The sequence below is a fragment of the Sus scrofa genome, unplaced genomic scaffold (genome assembly GCF_000003025.6).
Source record: "Sus scrofa isolate TJ Tabasco breed Duroc unplaced genomic scaffold, Sscrofa11.1 Contig1537, whole genome shotgun sequence".
Classification (NCBI taxonomy): domain Eukaryota; kingdom Metazoa; phylum Chordata; class Mammalia; order Artiodactyla; family Suidae; genus Sus; species Sus scrofa.
The window spans coordinates 1,093,844-1,105,843 of NW_018084901.1; the positions used below are offsets into that span (position 1 = coordinate 1,093,844).

Below are 12,000 nucleotides of genomic sequence, written 5' to 3' on the forward strand. Positions count from 1 at the left end.
ATAACTATATGGAAATTAGGAAAATTCTATGTGAAAAAATGCATTATATATTCTATCATATAATATATACCATACATTATATACCAAGTTATAACAACTATCATAGGTAATAAAATACATGCATAACTATATGGAAAGTAGGCAACTCCTATGTGACCAAATTGCATTACACTTTTTCTTTTTTTTTTTTTTGCTATTTCTTGGACCGCTCCCTCGGCATATGGAGGTTCCCAGGCTAGGGGTCTAATCGGAGCTGTAGCCACTGGCCTACACCAGAGCTACAGCAATGCGGGATCCGAGCCGCGTCTGCAACCTACACCGCAGCTCATGGCAACGCTGGATCATTAACCCACTGAGCAAGGGCAGGGACCGAACCCGCTGCCTCATGGTTCCTAGTCGGATTTGTTAACCACTGCGCCAGGAAGGGAACTCCCATATTCTATTTAATACAATATATATCCTACATTATATACCAAGTTATAATATTATAACTATTACAGGCAATAAATATATAATATGTACATAACTCTATGGAAAGCAGAAAAATTCTATGTAACCAAATTGCAGTATATGTTCTATAAGATAATACATATCATAAATATATAATGTATACATAATACATATATACATAATGATTATTTATAATACTATATACATTATTATAACAATATTATAGCTCTTGCGGACAATGTATTATAGCATAGACTATATTAATAAGTTAAGGTGGGAAAAATGCTGTTTCCTACAAATTGCACTATGATATATGCAAATATATATTACTTCTTATGTTATATATAAAGTAACACATGGCATATAATGTTACATAACATTGTAACTATTACAGATAACAAAATATATAGTAGAATATGTGCTTGACTATATGGCAAATAGGAAAATCCTTTGTGAGCAAACTGCTCCATTACACACTATATTATATAATGCAATACAGGTCATATATTACATACCAAGTTATAATTTTTTTTCTTTTTTTGGCCATACCCTCAGCACATGGAAATCCCCAGGCCAGGGACTAAACCCGCATCAGTGACCTGAGCCACAGCAGAGATAATGCCAGATCCTTAACCCACTGACCCACCAGGGAACTCCCCAAGTGGTAGTGTTATAACAAGTCTAGATAATGGAATTGGTATCAGAATATATGTCTATCTCTATGGAAAGTGGAAAAAAATCCTATGTGACTAAATTGCATTGTTATATATTCTATTATGTAATGCAATATTTACCACATATCATTTATGTATAATATTCCATGTTACTATGTGAATATTATAGCTATTATGGACAGTATAATGACATATTATAGATTATGTTGTATCTATATGGCAAGGTGGGAAAAATCCTGTTTCCTGCAGATCACACTACTACATATACAAACACATGTCAGACGTTACATGTAACATACGGCATCTATCATGTTGCATAAGAAAACTGTTTTAGATGTAATAGCAATACCTGCACGTCTCGGAAACTTGCTCTACTGTGTATCCCATACGCAATAGTAGATACAATATGCTACATGACAAAGTATCCTGATAGATACATACTACAGAACAGCAGATGCTGGAGTGACCTTCAGAAATCTCCCTGCTCACTCACCCCTAAAAAAGAGTGAACCACTGCCACCGGCTAGGACAGGGGTAGACCTTATGATCATAAGGAGTGATGCTTATACAGAGTCAAGTCAGGCAGGCAGAGACAGACAAATACCACAGATATCCCTTCTGTGTCGAATCTAAGACAGGACTCAGACATACCTGTAAGACAGAAACACCGGGGTTGGGAGATGCCAGTTAGGACACTGAGAATGGCCAAGCAATGAGGTCCTGCTGTGCAGCACAGGGAACTCTAGCCAGTCTCCCGGGATAGACCAGGATGGAAGGTAGTATGAGAATAAGAATGTATATATATGTCTAACTGGGTTCCTTTGCTGTACAGCAGAAATTGGCACAACACTGTAAATTGACTACACTGTATTTTTTAAAAATATTGGGGGGGGGGAGCAGAAACAGACTCATCGATACAAAAAACCGAACTTCCAGTTACCAAAGTGGGAGGGGCGGGGATAAACTGAGTTTGGGATTAGCATATACCTGCTGCTCTGTATAAAATACACAAGGAGCTACTGCCCAGCACAGAGACGTGGGACTCTAACAGGACCACGCATAAAATAAACAACAGAGTCCTACTACACAGACCAGGGGACTCTAGGCAAAATTCTGTAATGAACTATATGGGGAAAAAGTCTGAAAAAGAATATCTAAGTAAAACTGAATCACTGCTATATACCTGAAACTATCACAACATTGAGAATCAACTCTACTTTGATCAAAAAAAGAAACGAAAAAATAAAGAAACCCTCTTGTTCACCGTTCTGCCCTGTCTCTGTGTGGAGTCTCTGTGGGTGGGGGTCCCTCAAGACCACCTTTCCTGGGGCCCCACTGCTGAAGCCAGGGTGGCTGGAGCTTGAGCAGCCTCTTACTCCTGGGGTCTCCAGGGGAGGGGCTCCGGGGAGCAGCCCTGAGCCCTGAGGGAGAGGGTGGAGCAGGTGAGGCATGTCCACCTGGGGCTCAGCACTTCCTGGGGCAGGTCACCCCTACCCCGCCCCCGCCCCTGGGGAGAATTAAGGATGCCTCTGCGCAGCCCCCACTGCAGGCCACAGAAATGTGAGCACCTGGGGCTGAGCCCTGGAAGTGCCAATACTTTTTAAAGCCCCCAGAGACCATAAAAACCTGAGATGGAGTTTCCTTCCCGGCTCAGCAGTAAGAAGCCTGACTAGTATCCATGAGGATGCGGGTTTGATCCCCAGCCTCACTCTGTGGGTTAAGGATCCAGTGCTGCCATGTGCTGCAGTGTAGGTCACAGACAGGGCTCGGATTCAGCGTTGCTGTGGCTGTGGGGTAGGCTGGCAGCTGTATCTCTCACTCTGCCCCTAGCCTGGGACCTTGCATATGCCATGGGTGCAGCTGTAAAAAGCAAATAAATAAATAATAAATAAATACAAACTAGGAAAGAAATCAACATATCTATAGAAAGAAGAAGAGACCTACAGACACGGAGAACAGATTCGTGGTTGTCCAGGCAGAGGAATCGTTGGGAGTCTGGGATTAGCAGACGCTAATTAACTACGGACTGGATAAACAATGAGGTCATACTTACAGCACAGGGAACCATATTCAGCATCTTGTGATAAACCACCACGGAAAAGAATATGGAAAAGGACGTGTGTATATGTGCGTAACTGAACCACTCTGCTGTACAACAGAAACAGAATACTGTAACTCGAGCCCACTTCAATAAAATAAAAAGAGCTCCCATTGTGGCTCAGTGGGTTAAGAACCCCACCTAGTGTGTCCGTGAGGACCCTAGCCTCGCTCAGTGAGGTAAGGGTCTGGTGTTGCCCCAGGCTGCCGTGTAGGTCGCAGATGCAGCTCGGATCTGGTGTGGGTGAGGCTGCGGTGGAGGCTGGCAGCTACGGCTCCCATTCGACTCTCTGCCTGGGAACCTCCATATGCCACAGGTGCAGCCCTAAAAAAACTTTAAATACAAAAAAGAAATGATAATTGTGTGCTACACAGTAAATCCTACTTTACATACTGGGGTGGGCAGGGTGGGTCCCTCCCAAGGCCTCTCTCCTGGGTGTGTCCTTCCAGAGTTGACTATGTCCTGATGCTTTTTTTTTTTTGGTTGTGCCTGCAGCATGTACAAGTCCCAGGGCCAGGGTTGAATACAGACCACAGCAGTGACCTGAGCCACAGCAGTGATGCCAGGTCCTTAACCCATGGTTCCACCAGGAAACTCCTGGTCTCTTCTCCTAAGAATCCCAGTCCTGGGGGATCAGACCCCACCCTTGCGACCTCATGTCACCTCCATCTCCTCTTGAAAGATCCCCAAAATGCTTTCATTCGAAGGTGCAGGGGTCAGGGCTTCAGCATCCACACAGGGGGATGAGTCCATAACAAGAGGTAACCAGACAATCATCACCTGTGGCTGCAGAACTCAAGCCCGGCCCACGGCCCCAAGTGGATCTGCAAGCTGAGTGCTCAGAATTCCCCTCCTTCATCTCACGCCCCAGGACGGACACAGGCCCTTGGGTCCATTCAGGACTAGCAGCCACCGGAACTGCCGTTATCACGGACAAGACAACATCCACCCCTTCCCACAGGCTGGGGAGGCGGCTGGCCCTGGCCCGCAACTACCTGGATTCCAGACAGATTCTTAACCCACTGTGCCACAGCGGGAACTCCCCAATGTGCTCATTCAAGGAACTATCCAAACTGCCTATCACTGCAGAGGGAAACAAACACCTCTAGAGGAAAACAAGAGGGCATGTGTCCCAGCTGAACGCCAGTGCCCACAATGCCCACTGCCCTCCTGGGAAGTTCCGCCACATCTGCTGTATCCATCTGACCTCCCACAGCCGGGGACTGACCTGCAGGTGGGCACCTGAGCTGAAGGAGGCCAGTTCCCAGAGCAGGCTGGATTCCCTCCAGCAAAAATGCTGGCCTGTCCCAGTCTGTGTGAGCTGCTGTCACAGGCACCATAGACTAGGGGACTGATGAACAACACAGGCTTGCTGCCCAATAACTCTTGAAACTGGATATCCGGGGAGGGGAAGCGCAGTTTCTGTGTCTGGAATTACCCTGGTTCCTGGATGGTGCTGGGACCTCGCAGGGGGGAGGGGAGAGGGAGCTCCCCGCAGACTCTTATAAGGACACCAATCGCCTCCTGGGGGCTGCACCCTCATCACCTCCCCGCCCCCCAGGCCCCACCTGCTGACCCCACTGGTTGGCAGTTAGGGCTTGACATTGTAATTGGGGGGAGGGGTGCACGCACCTTTGGTCCACAGCCAGGACTGAGGAGTCTGGAGCATCAGGGCCCCCAGGCAGGTGCGATGCTCAAAGATCATGGGGTAAAGAAACGCCCTTGCAGGAATGAGGGCCACATACAAGACACGCCCCCCCCCCACCGGCCCCCAGTCTGCTTCCCTTGAAGCCCCCCACCCACTTCTGTTTCCTCCCTGTGCCCACATGTGAACACACCCGCAACTCCAGGTGCCTCTAGGAGCCTGTCTTTTGCAAACGCGCCTGAATAAAAACAGGTGGAATGACCCCCCCCCGCAAAATGTCCCCAAATAGCACAGATCTGAAGTCACCACCCACCCAGGTCGAGGCTATTCTGAGAGGTTTCTTTTTCTACCCAGAGCGTTTAATAAGCACAGATGATCCCAGCAACTCAAGAAGGTGCTGACCAGGGCTTGGCCATCTCACAGCAGGGGTGGGGGATGGGGCGGGGCTGGTGTTATTTTAAGGGTTTGGCATAAGCACAGCAGAGAGTCTGCTTTCAAAGATATTTTAGGTGGCTTGACGCAGTCCTTAAAGGGTCAACATTAAAGGATCGGGGTGGGGGGGGACAGAAGGAACGGTGGCAGGGGCAGGGAGCCTGTGTGTTCCTCTAAGTTAGTATCTGGGAGGACAGGGGATACACAGTCTGAGAGCTTAAATGCGGAGGTTCCAGAAAGTCATTTAAATGTCGCGAATATGGCAGCTAAGGAGAAAATGGTGTTTAGGTTCTATTAGGCGACACTCAGGGCATAACAGAGTTGTTTCCTTGCCCCCAGGGTGGGGCTAAAATGTGCTACCTCAATCCTGCCAGAGACGTCTCTCTGGCACCACCAAAGCCTAATCACAGAGTTCAACGGCAATGCCTTTCAGCAGATACCTTTTAAAAAAAATTTTCATTGTAGGTGATTTAGAAACCTTCCTTTTTAAGAAAATTCTCTACACATTTATTGTGCAGTACCATATCCTTATAGAGAACAATCAAAGCCGACCAAGCACAACGGAGAAGCCTGTTATTTATACGCAAAGCCTCCCACCACCCCTATAATGCAGCCTGTTGTCAACATTCCAAACACACCATGCATCCTTCCAACAGCCCTCAAATAAATGACGCCTTTGCAACCTGGAATTTCAGAGGATTCACAGGTACCAGCAGTAACATCCAGCTCTAGAGAACAAGGACCACCCCAGCTGTGATTGTCGCCGCTATAAAGAGTTTCTGGAGGGCAGTCACACGTCTAACTTTGATCCCGATGCCGGGAGAAGGCACAGCTGCTTTCCTTTCATTAGGACATAAGGGATGAGGGTCCAGCCCCTCTCTGCCTAGTCGGATGGAGTCATAGCACAAGTTTTGTACGACAAGCTGTGAGGAGACAGGACATGCTTCCTGCTTGAGCTAGATTATTTTTTTTCCTCACCAAAGGCTAGATTATAAAGTATACTTGATTTACCACGTTGTGCCAATGTCTGCTGTACAACAAAGGGACCCGGTCATCCATTTGTACACTTTTTAAAATATATTCTTCTCCTTCCTGCTGTCCCAGGAGATTGGATAGAGTTCCCTGTGCTGTACAGTAGGGCCTTGGGGCTCACCCATCCTATAGATAGTTCGGCACCTGCTCATCCCAAATTCCCTCTCTGTCCCTCTAAAGCATTTGAATGCTAAAGCGACACCCTCACGGGCACTCTGTGTCCCCTTCCCTCTTCTGACTCACAGCCGCTTCCCCAGCGTGGGTCTTGCACGGTGGAACAGAGCCCACAGCTGACACCCCATCAGTGGACATGCAGCATGAACAGGAAGTAAAGCCCCCTTGCTTTCACCCACCCAGACACTGGTGCTACTTGTTACTGTAGCAAGTCTCTCCTGTCCTGACTGATACTGGCCGCCTAAGATGGATATTGTGACTGTGGCTCCATGCAGGGAGATCAGATATGATAAGATCAAATAATGAAAGAAAATACACTATATAACGCAGGGAACTGTCTCCAGTCACTTGTAAGAGACCATGAAGGGACATTATATAAAAAAGGGAATGCTGCAGTTACCATCACCACTCAGAGGTTAACAAGCCCAACTAGTATCCATGAGGATGTGGGTTTGACCCCTGGCCTCATTCAGTGGGTAAAGGATCCGGCATTGCCGTGAGCTGTGGTGGAGGTCGCAGACGTGGCTCAGATCCTGTGCTGCTGTGGCTGTGGTGTAGACCGGCAGTTACAACTCTGATTCAACCTCCAGCCTGGGAACTTCCATATGCCAGGTTTGCAGCCCTAAAAAAGCAAAGATGAAAGAAAAAAAGAAAGAAAGGGAATATGTATGTATGTACGACTGGGTCACTTTGCTGTAGAGCAGAGATTGCTATAATTGAGTTGTAAATCAACTATACTCTGATAAAAAATAAAATCAATGCTACCTTGGTTCAATGTGCATTATTGCAAAAAAAAAAAAAAAGAAAAAAAAGAGGAACCTGAACTCAGGTTGTGCAGATACCCCCTGCTGTGTGACCCCAGGCTCACATTTTCACTTCTCTGTTCACTTTTTTCATCTCCAAGTGGAAACCGTCAAGGGGGCTTCCTCACAGAGAAGAAAGCAGTCAGTTCCCACCGTGTCCTTAGCCAGGTCCTGCCTTTGACCCACGCCTGGAATGCACAAGGGCTGAAGATTGGTGGACACCGCCTGGGCTGTTCCTTTCCGACCCTGACCCCTCCCTTCCCTCCTCTTGTTCAGGGCATTTTGGAGAATAACTGAGATTCAAGCCATCACTTCCCTACTCAGCACCCATGCTGCTGGCCTCTGGCTCAGCCGTGGAGGGGGAGGGGGGAGCAGGAAAGAAAAATGGACACGCACTAAAATACTCATCCTGAAACCTCCCTCTCCTTACGGAGCCGGCGACCCTCTTTCACTTCTTCTCTGGTGTCATCTCGCCACCAACCCCCGACGGTTCTGGCTCCCACCTGCCTCTGAAAACGCTTCCCTCTTTTCCTTCCCTGGACCTGTGGGTCCTGGACGGCCTTCCCCTCACTCCCTCTGCTTTGACTTCTGTTTCTCTCCTGCCTCCCTCTTCCTCGACCTGCCTGTGAATTATTGTTCGCATTGGATGGATTTCGTATCTCCACTGAAACACGTCTGGCTCTGGACACAGCTCTTGGGAGGCGGGTATTCGAGGCTTTTAAGGGACCCCCCCTTTACCACTTGCTTTTACTTACATACTTCTCTACATATCTCTTTACGTATTTATTGTCTTTTTAGGGCCGCACCTGCAGCCTATGGAAGGTCCCAGGCTAGAGGTCGAATCAGAGCTGCAGGTCTACACCACAGCAACACTGGATCGGAGCCACATCTGCAACCTGCGACCACAGCTCACAGCAACCCCCTGTCCCCAGCCAGGGATCAAACCCACAACCTCATGGATGCTAGTCGGGTTCGTTACCTCTGAGGCACAACAGCAACTCCCCACCACCTGCTTTGAAACCCAGTGATCCAGGCGCTGCCCTGCAGCTTTGTCTGGAGATTCGGAAACCATGGTAAACCCAAGCCCTTTAAAGCCGAAATCTTCTCTGCACACTTTCCATGCTCTATTTTCTCCCCCCTCCCCCATCTTTATTTTCCTCTCTCCACCCCTGCGTCTTTCTCTCCTTGTTTCTCTCTGCCCACCTCCCTCTCTCCCCAACATCCCTGTAAACACGGCCATACATCCCGTCTCTGGTTCCCATACGCTGAGAAGATGGATGGTTCTGTCGCCATGGCAACACGTAGCCCCCAGAAACAAAGTTCTGACTCCACATAATTCAGCCATGTACGTGCTTGGCCAGCTAACCACCCGGCAGGACCCTCGCTCCAGAAGGGCAGCACAGCGAGGAGAGGCCGAACATGCCTGCTTCTGCACGCCAAGCCAACGCTGTCAGCCAGGCTGTCACCCCATGTCCCCTCTGAGGAAACACCATGCTACTCAGAGGTCCCCGCTCTGCTCTGGGCGTGGAGCTGGCACCCGCTGGGCCCTCCTCCCCAGGGCGGTGCGTTCTGCTTCCTGCCAGGAGCTTGCAGGCTGAGACACCCCGAGGTCACACCATGTCCACCCGCCCAGCCTCTTCGGTGGCCACGTATCTGATTGCAAGCCGTCCCTGCCACGGCCCCTCTCGCAGGTCACACTGCTGCCTCCATGACTCACAGGCTGAGATTGAGGCCACAGAATGGGACAGGGGACACACGCCGAGGGCTCCGTGTCCTCAAGCTGCACGTTCTCCCATCTGCTCCCCCCGATCAGGTGCCCCCCCGCCATGTAACCCTCCTGGTGACGGGGACCAGGCACCGTCCCTGCCAACTCCTGCCTGTGCGCAGAAGCGTTGTGCCCAGTGGCCGGTCACCTGCCTTCCCGCCCCGGGAACACTGGCCTCTTGTGCGAGCACCCCCACCGCCCATCCCTGGAGCTCACTCCTCTTCCCAGACTGAGACTCTGCTCTCTTTGAACACTGGTTCCGCGTCCCCAGACCCTGGACCCCCCCCCCCCACCCCTTCTGACTCTGTGTCCATGGGTCTGATGACCCCAGGGACCTCCTCTAAGTGGAATCCCACAGGACATGCTGTTGGCGACTTTCGTATTTCACTGAGCACCGTGTCCTCAAGGTCCAGGCACGGTGTAGCCTGTGTCAGGACCTCCTTCCTTTGCGTGGCTCGGTCGTAGTCTGCCATGTGCATGGACCCTGTTCTGTGGATCCATCCACCAACCCACACGTCCATCTGAGGCAGAATCCCCACTCAGGTAGTCAGTGTGGGAGCAGGGGCTTGGATGCATCCTTTGATATGGCCATTGGTGAACACGTGTGGCTTAAGGGCTCCAGGGAGTAACGTCCCCACAGGTCTTGTTTACTGTAGGGAGTGGACCTACGCCCAGATGGACATTCATCCCTAAGCCCCTGTGACCCAGTCTATGGGAGAAGAAGGGCAAGGAACCCTGAGACTTAGAGGACATTTCCACCCCTAAGACCCCTGGTGGACAGGGACTGATACAGGTAACCGGGCAAGGCCAATGGGAGAAAGCCACAACTTTCTGGACCCCATGTGGGGAACCTCCATCTTCAAGGGATAAAAACCCCTATAGGACAAGAGAAGGGGGCTCTTCTTCCCCCTCACAGCCTGTCCTGGGAGCTGTGTACTATCCTGTAATAAAGACTTCACTTGCTTGCTGGCTGTGTGTTCGTAAAACTCATTCTTCAGCTGCGTGAATAAGAACCCGGATGCCGGTAACATCTTTCTGGCATCACACCCACCCCTCCATCCACCCACCCACCCCTCCCTCCCTCTTGGCCACTGTGAATAATTCTGCCATGAACCCAGATGTGCACGTTTTTCTAGGAGACGCTGCTTCTATTTCTTTCCATCTCACACCTTTGACCTGTTTTCACCCACACAGACCCCTCTCCCCAGGGCTGTTTAATAATCCAAAGTCAGGGCGAACTCTCCTGAATTTAATTTCCCTGAGATGCCATTTCATATGCAAATAGAGAAGCTGCGCCAGGCACATGACAGAGAAGTGACAGGGCACTTCTCTCTCTCGCCCCCAAAGCTCGATGAGAACTGTGCTCCGTGCACGGTTCATCCCCACATTAGGATGCCTGCCAGGTCCGGCTCTGCCTCTAGGTTTGTTCATTCTTTCAATCCCTCTGGGTTAACCTGATGGGCTTTCCCAGTAATTGAAAAAATGGAAATGAGCCCGACCACCAGGGACCAGGTCCAGGAACCCACCGCATTTCTCAGAAAGGGGGCTTTTGTGGCCATGCAGTGGAGAGGGGCTCCCTCCCCCCGACCCAGTGCTGGTGGCACCTGCCAGCCACCCGTGTCCTGGGCTAGTTCGAGATGGGAGGCTGTTGGAAGTGGTGGAACCCAGCCGGACCCTGGGGGCTCCTGGGCACACAAGCCTTTGCGTCCCCCATGTCTTGTTTTTAGGCAATAGGTTTCCAGGCTCTTCCCTGAGCCCCAAAGGGCAGGTGCCCACAGGTGCAGATCAGGGAAGGGAGGGGATGTCAGGAGACAACAGTGCCACCTGGGGCCAGGTCCTGGTTCCCCCTCAAAGGATACACACAGCAATGTCTTTGAGCTCTTCTGCAGAACTAAACCCCGAACAGATGAGAGCCAGAGAGGAGGACCCCCGGCACCAGTCCTGGGGCCCCTAAACACCAGCTCTGGAGAAGAATGCAAGCTTGCACCCACCCTGAACCTTACCTGTGGGCATATTTTCTACTCCCCAAACTATAAAACCATAAGGGTACCATAAACAGAGAGCCACACCTATGCCATATGCAAGTTCCCAGGCTAGGGGAATCAGCTGCAGCTTCCGCTCTACAGCACAGCTCATGGCAACGCCCGATCCTTAACCCACTCAGCAGGGCCCAGGATTGAACCTGCATCCACATAGCTTCTAGCTGGGGTTTTAACCCCCTGAGCCACACCGGGAACTCCAACATACGCTTCAGTTGAAGACAAATTGAGCATCAGTGCAGGCGTCTTGCAGCAGTGCTCCTGGAGACAGGGCTGAGGGTTAAGGCGAGAAATGCGATCCTGGTAATTTCCAGTTCTGCACCAGCCCCCTCGCTGGAAGCCACGCCCAGAGGGTGGAGACATTGCTCCAGACACACCTAATTCACTTTAAAGGCCCAGCAACATTCGCCAAAGTCCACCCATCTGAGCCACGGAGCAAAAGCCAGCCAACTTGAAAGAATGGAAATCCTGCAACATAGTTTCTCTGATCGCAAGGGAACTAGACTGGGAGTCAGGAAGAGAAGGTTACGTGAAACCCTCACTGTTGGTAAATGAAACAGCACACTTCACAATCACCCCCAGGGGAGTTCCCACTGTGGTGCAATGGAATCGGAGGCATCTTGGAAGCACTGGGATGCAGGTTCGATCCCTGGCCTGGCACAGTGGGTTCAGGATCCAACGTTGCCATGGCTGCAGCTCAGGTCACAACTGCAGTTGGGATCTGATCCGTAACCCAGGAGCGCCTTAGGCCATGGGGCGGCCAAGAAAAGAAAAAAGAAAATAAGCCATAGGCCCAAGGAGAGTCGGGGAGGGGGGACTGGAAAATATTTTGAGATGTATGATAATGCAAATATGGAGTTCCCGTCATGGCTCAGTGGTTAACAAACC

The 12,000-nt window shown here is 50.3% G+C and overlaps 1 long non-coding RNA gene across 1 annotated transcript in view; it reads right to left on the reverse strand.

Moving 5' to 3' along the window:
* The window catches only part of LOC110258193, a 45,458-nt gene extending 40,494 nt beyond the window's left edge, over positions 1-4,964 (reverse strand). Inside the window, exon 1 of the long non-coding RNA XR_002341022.1 lies at positions 4,451-4,964. This is a non-coding gene — a long non-coding RNA (uncharacterized LOC110258193). The remainder of the gene's footprint in view (positions 1-4,450) is intronic.
* Between the last annotated feature and the right edge of the window lie 7,036 nt (positions 4,965-12,000).